We start from the raw sequence: 22327 nt of genomic DNA, 5'->3' as shown, positions 1-22327 counted from the left end.
AGTAGCTTTGGGTTTGGCATGAGTCTAGTGTCACAGTTGAAAAAGTTGCAGCCAACATACCAACAGCACAGACAAAGAACAGATGATCCATCTCCTCTGCCATCTATCATGCACAGCATTGCCAACTCCAGGGCTTTACCAGCACTGACATTTAAAACAAAGTATGTGTCAACCATATTAAATAATATACCAAGCTGTGGGTTATTAAGTGTGGGGTAATTTGACCACAGCAATTAAACTGAGATTAAAGAATGATAAAGGCAAAGTTATATGCACTGTTCAGTGGGGTTTTTGGAACATATGGAGTCCTGAATATTTCCAAGTGTGAAAGCCACATCAGATATTAAGGCGCATGTCAGTCGCAATCAACATCCTCCTCCTGCGCCCTCCCTCCTCCCCTTCCCCCCCGTGAGATGACACTTTCAAATGGCAATAGTTTTCATTCTGCATAAATTCAACCAAGGAAACATCTTCTGACTTGTGTCTCCAGACTGCAGCCCAAGGGACGTGTTAGCAATGCAATGCTTTAACATGGCAGCACACTAAAAACACGTAATTTCTCAGACTCTTTCGTAAGGCAACAGCGAGTGGGTAATCCATGGACAGTCACTGTGCACACAGGCCACACACTCATACACAAACAGTTAATTTTCAGACCAATAAGCCTCGTGAAGCATCTACTCTTTCCTCCCCAAAAGGTTTTGTGATTGGAGTCTAACAGGGAATTTGCACATAACCATTTTTTCTGCACACACGAAATCAACTGTATTCAGTCCAGTCATGTTAAATCCACAGAAAACTAAAACCTAAAGGGCACAAGGCAGCTCCTGAGCAATCTGCTCTCACATCATATGTGCAGGCATTTCTCCCTTCCAACAGGGTGGCCAGACGGAGAAGCAGTCAAGACCCCAGGTCTACAACAGCCAACAAAACGGGCATTGGAAAATCAGGGATGGAATTTCCTGTGTATGACCATATTCCTGGAAGTATTTTATTATTTAGAAGAAATGACAAACTTATAACTGAGGGTGAACTCACATTCCCAAATTACACAGTTACCAAGCATGCTGTGAAAATGTCCTCAGGTAGCTAGGGACAGACTTGCTCAGCAATTGCAGTAACTGTGGGTCAATTATAACGCACCTAGCTTTAATGTGCACAAATAAAAATCCTAATAAAACGATTGAAGCTCATAATCCATTTATAAACAATATCTCTTAGGATGATCCTGGTGGAGAGAGCCACCATGGTGCTCCTCATAAATACCTCAGCCTTCCCTCTTTAATATGTCCAGGTGGCTGCCTTTGGGACACCTTTGAAAATTTCAAGTAAACAACATTTCTCTAGTGTTTGCTCACCTCAAACCAGAACACTTCAGGTATAGTAAATGGAGATTTTTGAATACCCATCTGTATTTTAAAAGCCATCTTTCCCAGAAAAAAAAGCAGCAGAATAGTAAAGAAAATTTGAAAATTAGCTACAGCATTAAAGAAAAATAAAGCAACATTCTAGCAAAACATATATGCAGAGAAATACATACATTGAGATAAGAGAACCTCCATTTAGAAATATCACAAGAACCCTTAAAATATTCCCAGGATTCAATGAAGCATAAATAAGAAAAAAAAAAAAAAATCCCCTGGAAATGACTGTGATATAAAACTGTCCACACCTGCTAACAAAAAGAAAAAAAAGCAACATGCCCAGAGCTGATAGGATATTGACATTACTAAAAATGTAAACAGCTTACCTCTTATTTGTAGGCCTTTACACATATTAAAAAGAAGGCAATTCTTGCATACCTTTCCCTACCTGCTTGTCTGTAAGCACATAAGCAGTTCTGTTGCAATAAATGACGCTGCTCATATTCTTAAAGATGAGCACATATTTAATTCAAAAGGAAAGGAAAAAGGGGAGAAAAAAGAAAAGGTTATTGAAACATGGAAGATAGTTCCATTGCAGTGATCCCAAAGGAAGGAACTGTCAACACAAGCCCAGCCGCTGCACTAAAAACAATTTCAAAAAGTTAATAAAATTGTTAAAATTACAGATTTGTATGTCTTTATGTTCTTATCCAATGTATAACACAAAATGTATGCCCTCTGCATTCCATCTCTCTTGTTACTTTCATTGTCCTTCAATGTTATGTTAATATAATTCTTTTTGTAATGATATCCATTTAATCTTCTGAATTTAACTTCTCTTCTCTGGGTCTTTGAATACATCCCCAATACTACACACCACTCTATTATCCCCAGATGGAATTCTGAACAACCTATAAATTTGCTTTAAAAGAGATGATCCTAATGTGGAATAAACTGTATTTACCCCTACCGAAGACAAGATTTATTCTAAGAGAAGAGCACAGAGACCAGAACACAGTGGCCACAGAGACCTCTGCAGTTTGAGTCAGACAACCAGACAACTTCTTCCTCTTTTGAAAGCCTCCTCTGGGTTAAGCCACAGCATGAATCTACTGTGATACAATGAGTATTATTAATAAGGCATCAATCATGAGTTAGAGCTTCTCAAAGGAAAAAAACAAACAAAAGAAACGGTCTTGGAAGTCAAGTTGACTCACCATCATTCACAAGAATTTCTGAAGCCTCCAGGGATGTCCAAGCCCTCGTGCTGGTCTTAGACCTCAGACTCTACAACACCCAGGCTGTCTCAGGGCCACAATAGCCAAACCCACAAGGGCATGTTATGTGGTACTGGCTTTCTGCTTGTCTGCTGTGGAATGGGCTCAAAGTTGCCCAAAGGGCAGCTCTTTCAAGACCTGGGCAGTAATTTTTATTCTGCTCTGTTAAAAACTATTTATCCACCTTTGCCATTTGCCACTGCACGGGCACACATTTTTTCTCATTATTTATTGTTTCTGTGCCCATAGACCATGAGAATGAAATAGAATACAGTCAAATAAACCAGACTTTTAAATACTGGACTCAGAAAAACTTCTCTCTACTGTAATAACCAATGCCAAATTTCATGGCACCTTCTTTTTAATAACTGAGCTATAAACCTTTCAATAATGAGTCTTGTAATGGAAACGCTAAGTCTCCCTTTACTGCTGTGGCCTGAACTTGCTGCTATAATCAGCTATTTTTATCACTTAGTTGATTACACCTTAGAAAAATGACTGCTGGCAGCACAAGTCCTGTTTCATTAGAGACACTCTTGAATACTCTAATGTGATATCATAACTGAGAGCTAAAAGAAAGAAGAGTGAAAGAGAGTGAAAGAAAGAGTTAAAGAAAGAATTAAAAAAGAGTAAAACTAAGGGGTGAGGAGAAGGAAGAGAGAAATATGGATCACAGTCTCTGGACTTGTCATTTCCAGCTCTCCATAGCAATGCAAAAGGCTGCTAACACGCAGCCCCTGCTCAGGCAGGGTTGGTTTTGGCCCTGGGATCTCTCTGCCACCAAGCCAGGGTCCTGTGTCACCCTGGAAATGTCAGCAGCTTCTGAGCTCTCCTGGGTAGCTGCCTGCCCAGGTAGCCTTGGAGTCCTGAGCTCTGCAGGTCGAAGTCTACCACCACCATTACAGGCATTACAAGTTTTCCTTGTTTTAGAAACCTTGTGGATTCCTAGCCATTTCTGAGGGTTTTTTCTTCTCCTTGGTTTCCCTGAAGACTTCAGCGGGTATATGTTCAGCCAGTGTATTGAGCCTGCAGATTCCTAAAGCTTTCTGTGACCCAGTTTGAGATATAAGTGGTATATATTATATACCAGTTTAGCCTATATAGTCTACTCCCTTTCCTAAGCAAGTCATGAGTTTCTTTTACTGTTTTAACTGTGTCCATGGCATGTTGAAAGCCTACATGATTTCCTACATAAGTAACATCTAACTGACTTCCAGCTGTGTTCTCTAGAGAAGCAGAGGAGGACACAGGGAAAACTTCAGTAGCTGGTCTTTTCCTGAAAGATCTTTTAGAAATACAAGGTGCAATGCAAACCAGAAAGATTGTATCTATTTTCTTCCCTTTAAAGAGTAAACTTAAAACCTTTAAAACTTTATATTAAAATGCCACTAACAGTATTATCTGTGCAGGTGCAGCTGCATACTGAGTGTCCTAAGGACACACGGGCATGCTCTCTATCCTTATGTTGGTCAGTGGGAGCTGGGGCCATTTCTACAAAAATCCTGCATTTCAACACGCACTTTCGCTTAACAGCAATGTTATGGTGTTGCTCAACAGTGAGATATGATAAAGGGAATCCATAAGGCACTTATAATACACCATATGACTAATTATTGAAATGTGCAGACATAATCCTTTGACTTTGAAAAAAGTACAAGTAAAGTATTTGTAAATATAGTTACGAAGGGCACATGGTTGCAACATGATGACAATATTAAACATGCAAAAGGAAGGACATTCAAAGAGGGTTTTTTGCATGTGCAGAAATTGTACATTGTTTTCCTTGCTAGCGTCCCAGGCAGCATCGTGCATATGCAGTTAATCATGTCTTACTTTATACAGACACATTACAATTACACTCAAGTTTTCCAAACTCTTCCACATTTAAATGAGAACCATAATGTTGACCATAAGAGAGTCAAATGCTGTCCTGTAAGGACAGAAAACACAAATCCTGTGGATCTTGTCTCAGCTACAAAATGAGGAGGCATTAATTACATGGCTTTATAACCCTAATCTCTCAAAAATATTTTTAGCACTGTTCCCTCAAAAACCTCAGAATTTAGCCCACTTGCCCCTCAAACTGCTTAGAAATCCTAAAATCTTTTGTGATCCTGCACTGTAGGGATCTTCCTCCTGATTTGAGCAGAGCCAAGATTAGACCCAAAGCAAGCTCTGTCCTCAGCCTTTGCATATAGATCACACTGCATTTCTTCCAGTCTTCAGGGACTAAAAGCTAGCAAGATCCATACCCTTTAAAGATAAGCACTCATCTTCCTGAAGGACTCCTTTGTAGCCCAAAGATGCTGGGAAAGTAGGAAAGAACACTAAAGAGACAAGAAGTAGAAATGAGATGACCATTTTATATATTCAATCTCTACCAAATTTCCTGCCCCAGGTCTCTAATCCCCTTAGGAAAGACCTCAAGAAATATTTCTGCCAGGAAACATGTCTTCATGAAAGGGGAATGAGCTTTTCACACACCCACACTGACAGAATACATATTTGTGTGGTTGCCCCTCTGGCACAGTACCAATTTGGCACAGGTTTTAAAAAAAGAAAGAAAGAAAGAAAGAAAGAAAGAAAAAAAGAAAGAAAGAAGAAAAGACCTTTTTTTTTTCTTGCAAACAAATAGAGTAAATTCATCAATTATATAAGAAGGTCTACGCAAAAATGCTTTCAGCAAGATGTGTGTTGCATCCCTCAGTCAGGCAGCCCCATTAATATGAGTGAAGGTGAGCCATCTGCGAAGGTGAGCCATTGCCTCAGAGTTTCACAGTAAGTATGAGCATCACATCCTTAGCCACAAGGCAAGTATATCACAGGTGTATTCTAGGGCAAGAGCACTGAAGCAGAGAATAGAATAGCATCACTCTTAAACAAAGCTTTTGTCATTACAGAAAAATTATAAGAGCTTTCATAAAACTGCATTGTTTTATTAAGCAGAAAAAGTTTCCTCCACAATGTTGTGGCACAGCAGTTCCCACAAGTGACTGAAGTATAGCCACTATCTTTTTCTTTTTTTCCTTTTTTTTTTTTTTTGATAGCTTTAATTTGCTTGTTCTTTATGTTCATTGGCAGCCCTGCTAAAATGTATCTTTACAACCTATTGTCTTAGGCAAGATTATATCAACAGCTCCAGATGGACCACTTTTAAAAATAAATTCTGCTTTCCCTTATCATTGACAGGAATCACATTTACATATTCTCCTGGTGGAACTGATAATGCACCAGATGATTAATGTGCCTCGATGTACTGATACCTGTAGACTGTTTGATCAATGTCTCGCAAAGAAAGTGTCTTTCATTCAGTATGCTCAGAGTCCAAAAACACCCTGTGATTAATGTAACTAAATGTTTGGGGTCAGCTGAAGCTACAGTTCTTGTTCCTGATTCAATATCAAACTAAAGATAGGTCACAGGAGAGTGGATTAGTCATGTGAAGAAAAAGTCTGAGCGTACAACTTCAAACTATCTCCTTAAGGGAAGCTACAGAAGAGTTCTAGCATTTTTTAGTTACTACACAGTCATCTGCACCGGTTTTCACCTCATTGTTAAACAGAACAGCCCAACATGCTAAGCCTTTTAATGCCAGGATATTTTCAGTATAAAAATAAGTGGGTTTGACTCAGTCCTCGGCATTGAAGTTTGGATTTATTCAGATTTATTTATTACAGTCAGTGAAACACAAAAATCCAAGTCTCTGAAGTTACTCCCCAAAGAAAGCACTTCTTACAGTTGGAAGATAACAAAATGTCTAACGAACACTAGACCTTTTCCTAGTTTTACTTGATCAGCTGGAGTAACACTGACTATTTCTGCTTGTTCTCACAACAGCTGTTTGGTGTCACATTAAAAATAGATGGGAGATACAGGAAGCATGGGGACCTGCTGAGGGATGGCTTTCACTTCCACTCATACTCCTTTACTCTTCTCCTCAAATGTGCAGGAGGTATAAGAGCCATTCAGCCAATGAGGGAAAATGTCTCCTCTTGCCACCCTGCCAGCTCTTCTCCCATCTTCATCTCATTCCAACCACTGACTAGGAGGCAAGAAAGTAGGCTAAGGAAAGAGATTTAGATGTACACTGTCAGCTAGCTCCCTACATGGGGCACTTGGTTGCCTTAGGCTGCCTCTATAGTCATAGAAAGTCCTTGAAATTAAGTGAGATGAATCCAGGCCAAAGTAGAGCATGCTGGGAAGATAAAGACACCTTGTAGGACATACACGTGTTGGAGTTGGAATGACTCCTGGTTCCCAGGAGAGTAAAGGTGATGTGCAGCTCCCTTAGTCCCACCTGCTGCTGCACTGCACCTCCCTCTCTTCAGCTCAGTACTGGCTTTCCACTCTATAACCGCAAACGAGTAAATACCATTTCCGCTGATGCTATGTCCTTTTCGTGACTCATGTCCTCAGGCTTTTAAATAAGACCTCTATAGCATCAGTTGAGGACTCTTTCCTGAGACTGACTCACATATGGCTACTGAGATGACCGAAACCTCTCTGCTGTCAGACCAGGCGAAAGTCAAGTGCTGGGCTCCTGTGGAGAAGACAGCACATGAAAAAATAAACCACAATGCTGTACCAGTAAATATGCCAGGAGAAAGGAAGAAGGAAGAAATCATCACATTTTCTAATCCAAACACAATAATTTGTCTCTTAATTAAACAATAAGCTATGTTGATACAGAGATTTAGGGCTCAACTGTACCTACCCTCTACGCAAATGTGCTTGGGAAGAGATATAACAGAGAGAGTCTTTCCTCTCCTCCCATGCGCTCACCCAGGGAACGGAGCGATCTGGTTCAGCTGCCACCGCTCCCTGCACCAGGTCCAGCCTGTGTCTGCAGGGCAGAGCTGACCTTGCGGACAATTCCCTCCAGCCCACCCCATTTTCTGCCATGGGTACACCACTCGTGAGAGTGGAAGTGACAGTAAGTGTCACTATAGTACCTCAAAAGCCCAACAGATGAATCACCTGACTGCCCTTCACACACCACAGAGACAATGCCTTGCCAGCATACAGGACGTATCCTGAACTATACCCAGCCCCAACGATCCAAAAACCTCTTCCTATGCCATGCTGCCTCTTACGCTATTGAGTTGCCTCTCCCGCAGCCAGGCTTCACAAGGCAATTAGTGACAGAGGAGATGACATCATCTCATATGCAACATCTGGCAAAAAAGAAAGAAATGGTGAGATCCACCCTGAAAATTGCTGGTCTGCAATGTAGTTAATCTCATAGACCACAATGATCTCAAGAGTAAGGCGATAAACGAAGAGGTAAGGAAATATATTACTTGGGAATTGTCACTCCTCTCCACATGTCCTCAGAACTGCCTAAGACACCACTAAAAGTGTAGCCTGGGCCTCAAATTCCTGTGCTGCAAGCAAGCATCTCTGCCAGCAAAACCCAGCTTGCGACTTGCCGAAATTCCCCACTGACAAGGGCTTCAGCCGCTGACTCTTCTGAGCAGCTGATACATTCGCATATTGTATAAAGGAAGATGACAAGCCTGATACCAAGTTTACACTCGTGAAATGTAATCAGTCTCAGCAGCATTGTTTCTGACTTCTCTTATAGCAAACAAAGGTTTCTGGGCCGTGTCTTAAACTGCAGTGACGCACAGGACATTCATTACCCTCTTTCTAATGTTTTCCTTAAACACAGCTTAATAGGCCACTTCATAATTGCACTGTGGACTTACAGCATTATAACTGACAATAGCTTTCAACTTAAAGAAACTATAAGAGGCTCTGAGATGGTATTTATTATTCAAGAAATACTCAAGACTAATAAACGTATCCTTAATACTAATATAGCTGCAAAAGTTAATGCATGAAAAATAACTATTATGAAAAGTATTATCAATAATTTTAGGAATAACGTACATGCATAATGAATGAATTTTGCCCAAGGGTAATAGCTTGCATCTTGGCCTGATTTAGTATGGAGAAACTTTGCATTATAATGAAAGGCAGAATTATCACATAGTATAACTGCTAGCTTTATCACTGCTTGGTAAGATCCTAAAACTGTCATCAAAATGTTAAAATTACACTCACTTAAATGATGTCTATAACACAAAACTATGTGCATGTGGATTTATTGCCCTCAGAATAATGTGAACAACTTCACCATCACTGATTTGCAGAACGTTAATTATTCTGCTATAAAGATATACATCAAAATAAAACAAGATGGCACTTTAAAAGAGGGTAGGCTTGGGGAAGAGACTTCACCAAATATGCTGTCTTGATTTTAAGCATGGATGAAATGATTTAATTTTCATTTGAAAGGTTTGGGGTTTTCCTATTTAATTTCTCTGGTATTTTTTGTAAATGACACTGGCTTAGGCTACTAAAGCATAAAGGGTTCTTCATTTCTGAGAACTAGATTTGATTTGTTTTTTTAAATGCCACAGTAAGAAGTTACAAGTGACTTCTTTGCTTTGGGAAGAAGTTCAAGTTATACAGTGCAATTGATCCCTGAGGAATGACTGAAGAGTGACTCTCTCTTCAGAGAGTAACTCTGCACATACCCAAATCAAATGGAATAATAAAATGGAGTTGCTTTATAGACAGAATAAATGTATTGGGAAAATAAGTGAATGTTATGTAGACACTGTTATACTTAAGTTTACCGTAGACGATATATGCTCAGCACAAACCATTACATCTCTAGCAAGGTTCTGCTACTATGTTAAAGATTTTATTGCAGATTGCCAGTAAATCTGTTTTTCATCATCAAATACCATTTAATTGCATACAATGAGTCTTATTAATGCACAATATAGCAATGTATTAAATTATATGGGCCCATAAGGGATTACATAAAATAGGAACACTGTATTGTTCATCAAAACCTTTCTCCTTATACTTCACACTTACCAACATTATTTAATTAAAACTATTTGTTAGAAAGAATAAATCTAATCTAGCCTTATCTTTAGAGAGACTTCTGTGTAGCCTTTAAGGTCCTGATTCTGCAAGGATCCCTCTACCCTTTCACATTTCATTTTAAGGTCTTGGATTTTTAAGATTTTCACACTCACAATTCAGCAAACACAAACATTTGCAGATATGAAGACTGGAACAGAAATAATAGCTCATACACTAAGTGCCTTCCTCCATCTTGTGTGTTAACAAATTTGTTTAAGTAATTTTCTAACGTTGACAAAACTATAATGCAATATATATAAAGTGCTGGAAACTGGGGAAGGAGGCGCATGGATGTGCATATAGTTTGCTTGTTTAGTGGCAACAAACTAAAAATAAAATTAAAATAACAGTTGACAGGAATTTTCACATTACCAACCTCAGTAAAATCCTGGAGGAAAAGTCAATCTGATAGAATATTACTAATTATTTATTGGTGGTTGTTATTAAGACATTGTGGAACCCTCAGATATATTTGCAGGGTACCTGATCCAGAGGCCATGAGGTTGTCTAGTTTTTCCACCAACTTCGAAGGGCTTTCACCTCTTTGCCTTACATTTATAGGACTAGGACAACTGTGAATCAATTAATAGGTTGTAAACTACTCCTCGACTCCACCCTAGTCCAAGTAGGATTTACCTTATATCCTCTAACAGGAAATATTTCAGCTCCAAAATGAACTCAGTTCTGTTGCAACTCATTAGAAACTATATCCTTTTTCACAAAGTGCTCAATTCTGTAAGATCCAACTACATTTCTCTTTAAAAAAAAGAAAAAAGATAAGCATCTCTGCTGTATTCATCTCAGGCAAATTAGTTTCTTCAAAAACACATGAGTATATTGGCAGAAACACTTGGAAATGATTGCTGAAGAGGAAGGTTGCATGGGGTACATCTTCTAAGACATTGAAGAATGGAAGCAAATGGGAGTGAATGAACAAATTAATGATTAAGGAAGATTTTTTTTTTATTTATTTATTCTGGAAGCTCTGTCCAGCTTGGCCTCCCAGGTTCGAGCAATCTTTCACTGTCAACATATGCCATGAGATTGATTCAATTAAGATTAGCGGCACTAGAGAAAAAAAGTGGCATGGTTTACTTTTGATTAGTATTGTCTTTACTCCCATCTCACAGTGGCTGTGACCCCTACAACCAAGATAGTTTAAATATATCAGATGATGAAAGTAAATAATTTGTCCAGTATGTATAAGCACAAGACGAAACAAGCTTAATTGCCACTTATATTTTAGATGGTTTTATATCTTTGTAAGGATTCTCCTTTCCATTTCACATATTGAATTTAATTTACTTATGATTAACTCTTACTCGTATCTAAAATAGTGGCAATGGTACAGTGCTGGAAAAAAGGGGCAGGGTGCTGAATACAGTTTACTGCATGAAGTAGTGTAATTCCCAATATAATTACCTTTGAAGGTGGATTAGTTTCTATCCCTCCTGCATCTGAAGTGCTTTAAGAGTATATAAAGGACACTTAGTTGCCATATCACACATTAGCAGGTAGATTACATTTGAAAATTAGCTAGATACTCAGGGTGTTCATCTCCCTGCTGTCACCAGCATGGCCTACATTTTCTGCCAGTACAAATGGGATAAACTGTGTTGAAAACAATAGAACCAGACATACTTACAGTAGGGGAGAATTTGACGGAAAGCCTGGGGTTTTTTTCCTTACATCAGAATGAAGTAGGAAGGTAATTCTCATATTATCCATTCTAGAGAAAAATGGTATGGCATTTTTTCTATTTTTTACAGTCTCCTAGGACACAGAGAGATGAACTCACTTAAATCAGACAGGTATCCTAGGCTTCATGGTAACACAGATAATAATAGGTAAAGGAGCACCATTTGCTGGTGTGGTTATGTTTTTGTCATTGTATAAAAAGGCTTTATTCAGTTCAACAGAATATACCATAAATTTAGTACACAGTGTACATAGGTACAGTGCCTTTACATTTCTAGAGCTATCTCTAAATTAAAGGTTAACTAATACATTTATTTCAATTAAAAACAAAGAGAAAGAACAAAATCTCACCTCTAACTATCATAACACAAAAACTCTGCAGACCAATATAACAAACAGCAGCTTTTATGAACATTGTCTTGGCCAGCAAAGGCCTGATTCTGACGCAGCAGGGAAGTTTCCCCTGACTTATGTTAAGATTTCAATCATGGCACAAAGGTTTACTTAGTAAAAGGTACTTATTTGCACTCCCAGTGTTTTATAGCAACATACATAAATCACAAGTTTTTTTCCTGAGATACCTGGGGCAGGATCCTTGTCTGGATCCATGCCAAATAATACTGGTCGAGGGTTGATGGGTAGAGGACATGAACATAGCCTTTTATCTTTGCCCCAAATTCATATTCCAAACCAGTCTCAGCAGTGAGTGTAATGAAATCAGAAGTCTCAGTTCAGTCCCTAGTGGCATTAGTTCACATTATAAAATCATTACACATCATTTGACAATGTTGTGCACTGTTAGCATAGAGAAGAACTTGTTCTGTGTCTCTGGGGGGGGTGGTCCCCACAGAAAAGATCAGGTTTGTGTGTGATGAGGAGGTGCAGCGAGGAGTGCAGCTGGCTGGTTGATAATGAGCACTTTGATGTTTAGCGTTTTGAGTCCCTTAACACTCATCAAGACCAATATTTGTCAGAATACAAAAAGGGAAAAAAGTCAAATTGTTGTTTTCTAAAAGGGCAACTGAGTAACATTTACCTAGTACAAGTTTAAAGGGAAATTCAGATGTTGGAAAATACATGGAATCTATTAAAACACCTTTGTCTATTGCTATTCAAAACATCTTTGACGCTATGCTGGAACTTCAATGTAGAAACGTGGACGTTTTCCTATTTCTTTTCTTTTTTCCCTTTTAAAGGCAGATTTACAGCATAACATCTGATCTCACATACTTGTCACCGTGATACTCTCCAAAGGCCCTGAAAGACAATGGAACCTTCCAAGTCAAGCTAAAGAGCGAATGTTTGCAGACTTGGCGTTTAACTACGCATCTGGGGGTACAGGAAAACACAGACAGAACATGCCTCAGTTCACAGCCTCCCCAGCAGAGAGTGGCCTGTTTGTAGCCCACTTGCACAGCTTGCAACACCATATCTTTAATTACTAGGGAAGAATCCTACCTTTAATTGTAGTTGAAAAAATAAGTCTCTTTGCAGGACACAGAGCATGTTCTTTCTCACGTGAGATGAGCTGCAATTGTAATTGGAATATAAAGAAGCAAGGACAAATCACTAAGCAGTTAATTAGCTCTGCAGTTTTAGTTAAAAGCTACATTGGCTTTTCAGTCATGGAAAAATCACCGTTCCCAAGAGCATGGCTGGAACTATCTGGACAGCTGTTAGAAAACCCAGTCCCCAGGGGTCACCTACAGCATCATGACTGCAAAAACTAGGGATGGTAAAGCTGGGTGGAAGCCGTCGACTATCTATAGCATGTGTACCTTCTCATGTGTTGGTCCCATGACGACTTAACCGATGCAAGTCAGGACCAGACAGTTGTCCTGTCTAAGCCCCGAGCTCCTGTCCTGTGCCTCCCTGCTCCTCTAGTGGGATGAAATGGCTCAAGAGGGGGTCAGACAGGAGCCAGGGCCAGGACCATGCTGGGGAAAGAGGAGAGGAGCACAGCAGCCCTGCTTCGACAGGTCTAACTACAGCAGAACCACCCCCTTACTAAGCTACATATTGTACAATCTTGGTTCTGGCCTAACGTAAGCATTACAGCAATTTAAGTGATTTACAGTAGACTGCGAGGCCTGTTGTCATATTCCTTGAGAGAACAGAGGACTTTGGGTTGGAAAGCGTAAGTTTGGATCTCAGTGGTGGCCATCAGCCTAGGGCCCACAACACCCATGGCTCGGGCCTTGAACACCATTAGCTTCTGGATTTAGAGGCATTTTCATTAAGCAAGTTGCACTTCCTTCTGGGGTCATCCAATTCTCAAGTTCTCATTTTATTTGGGCTTTTGCCTCATTTTCGATATTTTCTTTTACTTTTATTTTTAAGACTAACGTTCTGATACCGTCTCAGTACTCAAACAGCCTGGGTTTTAAATAAAGCACCACTTACACTGACGCAATAAAATCAGGAGACCTGACAATACTAGATGTGCTTTAGGTAACTCTAAGCAGGTTTATCCACTGTTCACTTCAGCGTAAATACTTTCAAAACAAATTAAGGAAGCATATTAAAGAAATGATTGTTCCAAATTGTTCCAAGCCTCTAAACGTTTCTGCTTTAAATTGCTTCTCCGGCAGCTGTAGTCTGGGGAGGGGGGGAACGGGTCCTGGAGATATCTGGCTTCATTCACCATTCACTCTTAAATGGTGTAACAGTTTTATGGCCTTTCCCTAATGATCACCCATTGTGTAGTGGATTGCCAATCAAGGATCACTTAATGACAAAACAGAATAATTTAACCCCTATTCAAATGACAATGCCCAGAATTGCCCACGTAAATGTCTTGACACAGCAGAGTCGTACAGAAAGTTTTTCAGCTGAATGAGGTAAATAACATTAACAAGCTATTATCCCGTAGCTCTTCCTCGCCAGTTACAAAAGACTGACCTTTGAACTTTGAACTTTTTCTTTGACTGATCGTGACCATTACAACATTTGTGTTAGTCATTTAAAACTGCAGGTGTAGCCACTTACAATACCTAATAAAACGTGCAGGCTTCAAGGGAGGAGAAACTCGGGCTCACAGGAACAAAACTGCAAGAATTAGTAAAGGCATTTCAAAAGGATTAATGTCCCGTAATTCTCTCGCAGCCATGACAGGCCTGACAAAGTATGTCCCTTTGCTTCCCGTGCCCCGCTGAGGACAACTTCTGTCCACTTTTGCAGCCACTGCCGGAGCCGGGCACCTCTGGGCAGCAGCTGGCTGGAGCGCTCCCGCACCTGTACGGCTGGGCCTGCTGCTCCTCCGCCTTTCCCCCTGAGCTGTCGCCCATGATTCCAGTGTTTCAGACACCGGCTCTCACCAGCCATCTGGTTCTAAGGTTACTTTGAAAAACGTCGCTTGGGTTGCTACAGCACGCAGCTAGTCCTGAAAAAAAAAATTAACATTGCACTGCTCTATGCAAGTACCACCAAGAAACAAGTGCACGTACGTAGCGTGCTCATTCGTAGCGTGCTCATCCAGTCAGGGAAAGTTAACACTATCGCTTCGTTTAGATGACTGATCATAAGCTTATGAAAAAGATGAAACGAAGTGGTTGCACATGATAACAAGAGATGAGAATCGATGGGCAGGAGGTCTGTAAATACCTGCTATTTCAGTGGAACTTCTTGGAACAGACTTAGGAAGAGAGGAAGGATTTTCAAATCAGATAAGACTCCTAAGGATCTGCAACAGGGCAATGGACATTTTAGGAGCCACACAGATACTAAAATTAGTGAATGCATTGCTTGCTTTAAACCACAGCGTGGGGTTTATTGAGCTGACACAGTGTACAAGGCAACTGCTCTGCACCTTGTTCCATGTCTTTGAAAGTGAATGGAAAGACAACTTGCATAGCATCCAAAACACGTGCTACGCAGTTCCAGGACAGCAAGGTAAGCACCTCACAGTTTCCCTGTGATCTTTACCCTTTTTTTTTTTTTTAACTGAAACCAATTAAAGGCAAGTGCAAAAATAAGTAAAACGCTATTAATTTTTATTTGAAATTTTTAAATAGAATCACTTCTGTCATTTTATGACTCTTGTGTTTACTTACTAAACACATTCAAATGATTTGATTTCACTGTTTTTCACAGAAGGTGAATTTAAAAGGCAAATCAGTACAACACAACCACTTATTGGAACCAGATTTTAAATTTGCACAGTACTTATAAGGCTCGCCTTACAAGAACAGGCACAATATCTTCTGATTTATTTGGACAGTCTGAAATAAGCCACCTACATTCCAGATCAAAGTTTCACAATTATGATCAATTCAGTGAGGAAAACATGCACAATGTATTTGTCCAGTAATAAAGACATTTGAACACAGTTGTAGATATACTGCAATTACCAGAAGAAGGTAAGTTGATCAAATAAATTTTTCACTTTGAATCATTCATCTAGCTCTACTTTAAATAATTGAAATAATGACTTTATTACTGCTTCAAGTTGAAATAATATCTAATAATGTAATAACATTTTAGATAATTAGTATGTAACAGGAGCTAATCTAATGGAAGAAAAAAAATTATAAAATAGATACATAAAAAATGATTATGTATAGCCACTGAACATCACAAACCTCGAGGGGAGTTTGGGAATTCTAAACCTATATTGTTTTAAAAAAAAAAATTTTTTGCCATCTTTTCTAATGATGCCTCAAAAAAGCAGACTGCACCCTGACCCCATCAGAAAGGGCATGCAGATCTGCTCTCTTGAGTCTTGAGTAAGTCCTGAGACTTACTAGCTACTGTAGTCACACGTACGTAAGTATTGTGAAAAAACCAAGGCTTCATACCTAATAACCAACCAGGTAAGTCCTAAAGACCTGGTCATGGAAACCCAAGCCAGAACCAGAGATGGAGTTCGTGTCTTCGTACATAAATACTCAGTCACTCAAATTAAACTATCTCTCTGCGATGTCAGAATGGATGGCCCACGGATCCAAATGGGGATCAGCAGACCTGCCTTTTTTAGTCACTACTTTAAATAAAGGACTAGTCAGGAGTGTCCAAAAATCTATGAATCCTCAGCAGGTTATCTGAATGAGATGGTCTTTATCGTGAAAAAAGACACAAATCCACCTTGATGATAAACGCATTTCTGGCAAGTTCAGTAGAGATGATAAAGGAAGAAGGAAAGACACTTTTTTTTTTCTGAGAAGAAACTGGATGTGTGTTCCTAGGCAGGCATGTCACTGCCTCTGTGCTTCCTCTGCGAGGAGAAAATACTGCAGCATTAGAGCTACCAGGGCAGCTGGGCCAGACACAGTTCCCATGCAGAACTTCCCAGCTGCAATGCAGTTAGTAAATCTGGACCTCACTAACATACCGCACGCTTCGATGAAGAGAAGAGAAAAAAAGGCTACAATGCAATTGCACTGTTGACTGATTCAAAACCAGGAATTTCCCACAGTCTCTGGTGTAAAAGTATCGATCTCCAGTAAGGAACGGAATCCCACTGCCTCTGTTTTCTTCCCATTTTTCATTAGCTTTCTTGTGTTTAGTATAAAACACACCCACACAATGTACCAGAATTAATTACGTACCTCACAGAATAGGCTGGGTACTTCAAATAATTGCCTACAGCATCCCTGACATGACTAGCGAAGAACTGAAGGAGAAGGACAAAGCAAGTTTTTAAAGAAATCTGAGCTTATTCTATAGGGGGATGTCACTTCAGTTGTCAGTTTTGGAATAGACATACTGGACACATCAATATACACGGTGTGTACGTTGAAGTGCTTTCTTTTAGGGAAAAGAATCAAAAGAGAAGTTTAGGGAAATACCAAATATTTAAAATCACTTAAAGCCCCCAGCTCCACTACGAGACAAGCCCAAACCACTCTCTCTTCTAGCAGGGCTCCCTCCATTTCCCCGGAATCCCCCGTTACGGCTTACTCAAACTAGCTGGTGTCAACCACAAACACCGACCGCGAAGCCCCACGACGTAACGCTCCAGCTTACTGCAGGGTGAGGACACATACCGTCGCATACGGATCTGACATTTTCTTATCTCGGGCCTTTTGCTGTTGACATTTGTCACCAGTTCAAAACTTATTATAGCCACCCTCTCCGTTTAAATTTACAGACAGGTTTTAATTAAGGGGGGGAAATGTGTTTATCTCCTTCAAGCAGCGCCCGGGTTTCAAGCATTTGTTATCTCCGGTGTGAAATTCAGGCTGACAACAATCAACGCTTCCCACGCCCGCGGCTCCGCGCCGCGCCGCGCCGGCGGCCGGCCGGGCAGCGGGTCCGGGAGCGGGTCCGGGAGCGGGTCCGGGCGGCAGCCGGGGCTGGCAGCCTCCGGGGCCTCCGAGAGGTCCCGGCCCCGCGCTGGGAGCGGCGGGCTGTCCGGCACTGCTGCCTGAGTGAAGCCGTGCCGAAACGAGCGTGCGGAGCAAGTCCGCCTGGGCTCCGGGAGGTGGGTCCGTGGGACCAATTCAGCGTCGGAGAGTTACGTTAACGGGAGAGAGTTTAACTGAGAGTAAACAGTAGCACATTAAGGAGCAGTAAACACAGCAACGGGGACTAAAAGCCTGAGTAGTCAGTCACGGATGTGGCTGCCCCGGTGCTTTTCATTAACGATCCCCCCGCCCGCACCTTCCGACGGCACCGTTCGTCGTCTAAAGGCACCGCTTCCTCTTCCAGCTCCCGCCCCAGCGCCCTCCCAAGGGCACGGCCGCGCCGCCGGCGGCGGGGTGCGCGGCGGGGTGCGCGGCAGGCTGGGCGGCAGGCTGCGCCCGCGCCGCCGGAGCCCCCGGCCGCCGCGGCGGCGCCACGCCAGCTCTGCGGCCAGGGCCGCCGGCGTGGCACGGAACGCTGCCCGCCGCCGGCCCCCACGCCCGGAGAGGGACGGAGGCGGCCGCAGCGGCCCCAGGAACTCGATCGGCCGGCACGGAGGGCTTGCTGGACACCCGGATTTTTTGTTTAAATAATGGTGCGCTTCTTCCTTTAAAATTGCCGCCTGACTAAACGCGCGTGTCACGCGCCCGCAAACACCCAGGTCTGGGCAGCCTGGGTACAGGCGATTTGGGAACGAGGACTTGGTAGGCATGAACGTTTACCCAGATTGCGACTGCCCTGAGCAAGGTGCTTCGACTTCCTGGAGGTAAATCTGAGGGAGTCAGAGCAGTTGCCTACCACGACCACTGTGCCTTAGTTTCCTCCTTCACAAAATGGGAAGAGTTCGATTCGTGTGAGCAGGAGGCTGTGGGATTACCTGCAGATCCCGTGAAACACGCACACCAGCCGAATAAACTATATGAGGGGAGATGCCGAATTCGTGTTCGTCGTTTTGTTTCTTCGTTTTCCCTTTACTCCCGTTCTCATTGCTTATTGATTTTTGTTTCCAGCTGACATACGAGCAACAGCCTATATTAAGACAACAGCAGCTGAAGCATGAGTAAAGTCAACATCACTATATACCATTAAGAAATCTGCCGTTTGATGATATATGTTTACCCCTCCAAGAAATGCCTTAGGAAAATGCAACCGCTCCTGAAGGGGGACTAGTACGAGGTGGGTGGGCTTCAAAAAATGCTTCTCTGCATGATATGCAGTAGGAGAATCCCTTTCAAAAACAGTGAGATGGATGAGCTGTCATCGACCCACTTCATACCCTGCTTTGCAAGACACTCGTAAAATGGGCAAAGGACAGTTCTGGTTTGTTCAACGCAAGATAAAAATGCACGAAAGGTGATTGACATGAAGAAACTGGAAGTGTGGTAAACTACTTTAAACTACATACGCTTCTGGAAGCACTGATCTACTAGAATAACTCAGTCGTGTGTATCGTCTAGCTGCTGAAAGACTAACCACCGCTTTAAAACAATTGAAATCCCTATATATTGTGAGTATAAGCTTTTAATTAATTTGCCATATTACATGTATCAACAGCTAGACAGAACTGGAGCTTAACAGCAATTTATCTTCAATCTGGCTTTGAAGCCAACACAAATATTTCTTCATTTCACCCTGCTTTTGACTCACTATATAAGTATAAGCAAAAGGCCCCAAACCACTGCTGGCATTAACATCACAAAAGGTGTAACCTGGTTCAGATCAGTGGCACTGACTCTCCTTGTGCCAGCAATGAACTGGGATCCCTGTCTTCACTTGTGGCACTCTGCAATTAAAAGAATTTGACGTAAGAATAATTATGAATGAACTCATGAGACTCTCACACGAAATGACACAGGCAACAGGCTTGCATGGGCCAAGGCTGCGTTTTGATTGCTAGGCAGAGACCTTCTCGCTTTCCCATTAAGGAAAATGAACTGTGCTTTCTCACCAAACCTACATGCACCACGCAAATCCTGCACAAAGGTTCCTGCTGAGGTGCTCCCACTTCTCCTGAACCCACAGTGGAACAGGAGCCTCTCTGCTCTGTGCTGACAGCAGCTCCCTCCCACAACACAAGCTATGGAGGGGACAAGGCTCCAGCTGGGCTTCTCTTCCTCCACGAGTAGGACACTCTCACCAATGCTACTAGCAGTGCAATTAAACAGGGAGGATTAAAAACAAAACAAAAAAACAGGACCAGATGACACCACCACCCCCCCCCCCCAAAAAAAGGGGGGGAAAGAAGGAACATGTGAGGGAATAATGGACTTCCCTGCTTATTCTGTCCAAGCTTTTCTGTTGAGATTGTCACCAAGAACATTACCAGTGTTTTGCGCTGGTGAACACAGGCAACCACCTACTTTCACTTGGCCATTGCATTAGCATTATACAAACAGGGCTCTTAGCCTAGGCTTGATGTGAGTGGGTAAACGAGGAATTCCCTCTATCTTTTGCCATTCAGCCCCATACAAGTATTAATAAGGCAAATCTCCAAAATCCAGATGCTCAAACCTGAGGAATGTTTCCAGAAGGGCAGAAATCTTCACCAGAGACAGAGACTCAAGTGAAAAGAGAGAGAACCTTCCCGAGACAGCCGGTCCATATTTGTATTCTCCAGTTTATTCAGTCTTCCTCTGATTATTTCATTAGCTTTTCACTTTTTAATGAGTGTAATCCCACAACTCCCCAAGCATGCACACTACACAGCCTGTCCCTAGAAATTATCTCCCTCTGCCTTTTATAAAAGCTCTCTCACAAACAAACAGACTGCTCCATGCTGTACACACATATCCATCTAACTAACACAATTTGCCAATTTGCCAAAGGGCAAAAAACTCTAAGCTCCCTTTATTTGCCTTGCTGCTGAGTGATCTCAGCCCCAGTGACTAAGAGTCAAGCAGCGAGCTGTGGGGAGATGCCATGCCGCAGCTAAACTCACCTCAGCTGCAAGCAGCAGAGCTGCCATCTTGCTAATCAGCTTTAATTTAGCTGTCTCACAGCTTCATAAGTAAATAAAGACTTACTTAGTGTCAGAAATATCAGTATTTAACCGTAGAGTTAAAAAAGTATGGTAATTAAAAGAGTGCCACAAGTCACAGCTCTGTGCAATCCTAACAGATTGTAGGGTTTGCCTTTTTGAACCTCTCAGCACGTTTAGAAACTTGAGTAAAACAACAAAAGGTGTTAATAGCTTTAAGGGGAGCACCATGCTGATAGATTACCCATTATGGTTATCCACTCACAGCGAAATGGCAAATAGGTTTGATCAATTCGATTTTAATGTAAAGTGGAACTTGAAAAAAACAGCAATGAGCAAAGAGAAGACCTTTTGTTGCTAATGTGTCTGAAAAAAGCACTTAATTGAGGCCATAATAATATTAGCAGTTATCACCATCAATAATTCAGCCTTATTTATTACTACATGGTAAAGTTCTGTCAAACAGGAATCGTTCGGGTTTTGTTATACATGTTGACACGAAGCTAGCTGTTGGATGATTGGTATATATTTCACCAGCTGCTCAAAACTGCGGGATAGCAAGAACTAATGATACTCTTTCTTGGTCCTTGCATTACACAATAGTTAATTTGCTGTATGCAGAAATATACGTTACAAATATAATAGTGCCACATAAAGTATGCGTAATAAAAAAAGCATTATATCTGAAACAGTGACTGACTAATCTTGCCTGAGCTATCTGTCATAAGGAAAACAATTTCAATTCCTGCATGATTTAGTACTCCTGCAGCAGGAGAAACATAAATTCTGCCTCTTCACACAGCTCTCGTCACCTGTGATTAGTTATCTTTAAAAAATCTAAACGAACGTATAATCGTACAATTATAGATGCTAACTCCAGTGTTAAAATTTAAAATGTATTAGTCTCGTAAAATGCCTCATTAATCTCTGGGTCTTAAAGGACATACTTGTCCGGTAATGAGCCAAATGCAGGAAATATGTGTGTGATGGTGGATGGGGGAATTTAGCTCGTAAGTTTGGGGGTTTTTTTTAACCTTAGAATAATTTTATTCCTACCAAATCTGTTTACCAAACACAAAGAAGTTGTCAGTGACAAAGTCAGTTGTAGTTCTCTGGTCATTAACTATGGAAATAAGCTGATTTGAAGAGATTAGTTTTCGCTTATACACGATATTCATGGCTTTATAACAGCTATATAATTACTGACTGGAACTGCAACCAGAAAGGTGGGGCAGGAATATTGATCTCTCCCTGTCTGCTAATGACCCCTTCTCCCCTGCGCTGATGGCAAGAAGCCTTCTATTAAGCTTTTACCACCTTTCGAAAGAAAGAAAGAAAGAAAGAAAGAAAGAAAGAATATAAAAGAAAGCTTATAGGGGCACCTGTGAAAAACAAAGCCTATCCCACTTAGGGACTGTCAGGCGGTGGCATTAGCCGCTGCAGCGTGCGGTGCTGGCAGTTCGGAAGCCCAAATTTGGGGGTGGAGCGAGTAGCACGGCGTGGAGAGCAGCAGCGAGTATGCGCAGGACGAGGTGATGGATGCAATCCCTAAGCAGGAGGGAGCCGGCAGCCCCTCGGAGAGCTAATCCACTTGGCAGCGGTGAGATGGCTCCTTGAAGGAGCTAAAGTAGACTGACACAATGGCCTGCGAGGCATTAAAATGTAGGAATTAAAAACTGTTAAATTGCACAGAGGGATTCTTAACCTCAGCCCTTTGGCAACACAGT

Source organism: Aquila chrysaetos, chromosome 9 (assembly GCF_900496995.4).
Source record: "Aquila chrysaetos chrysaetos chromosome 9, bAquChr1.4, whole genome shotgun sequence".
NCBI lineage: Eukaryota > Metazoa > Chordata > Aves > Accipitriformes > Accipitridae > Aquila > Aquila chrysaetos.
This window is presented reverse-complemented; position numbering follows the sequence as displayed.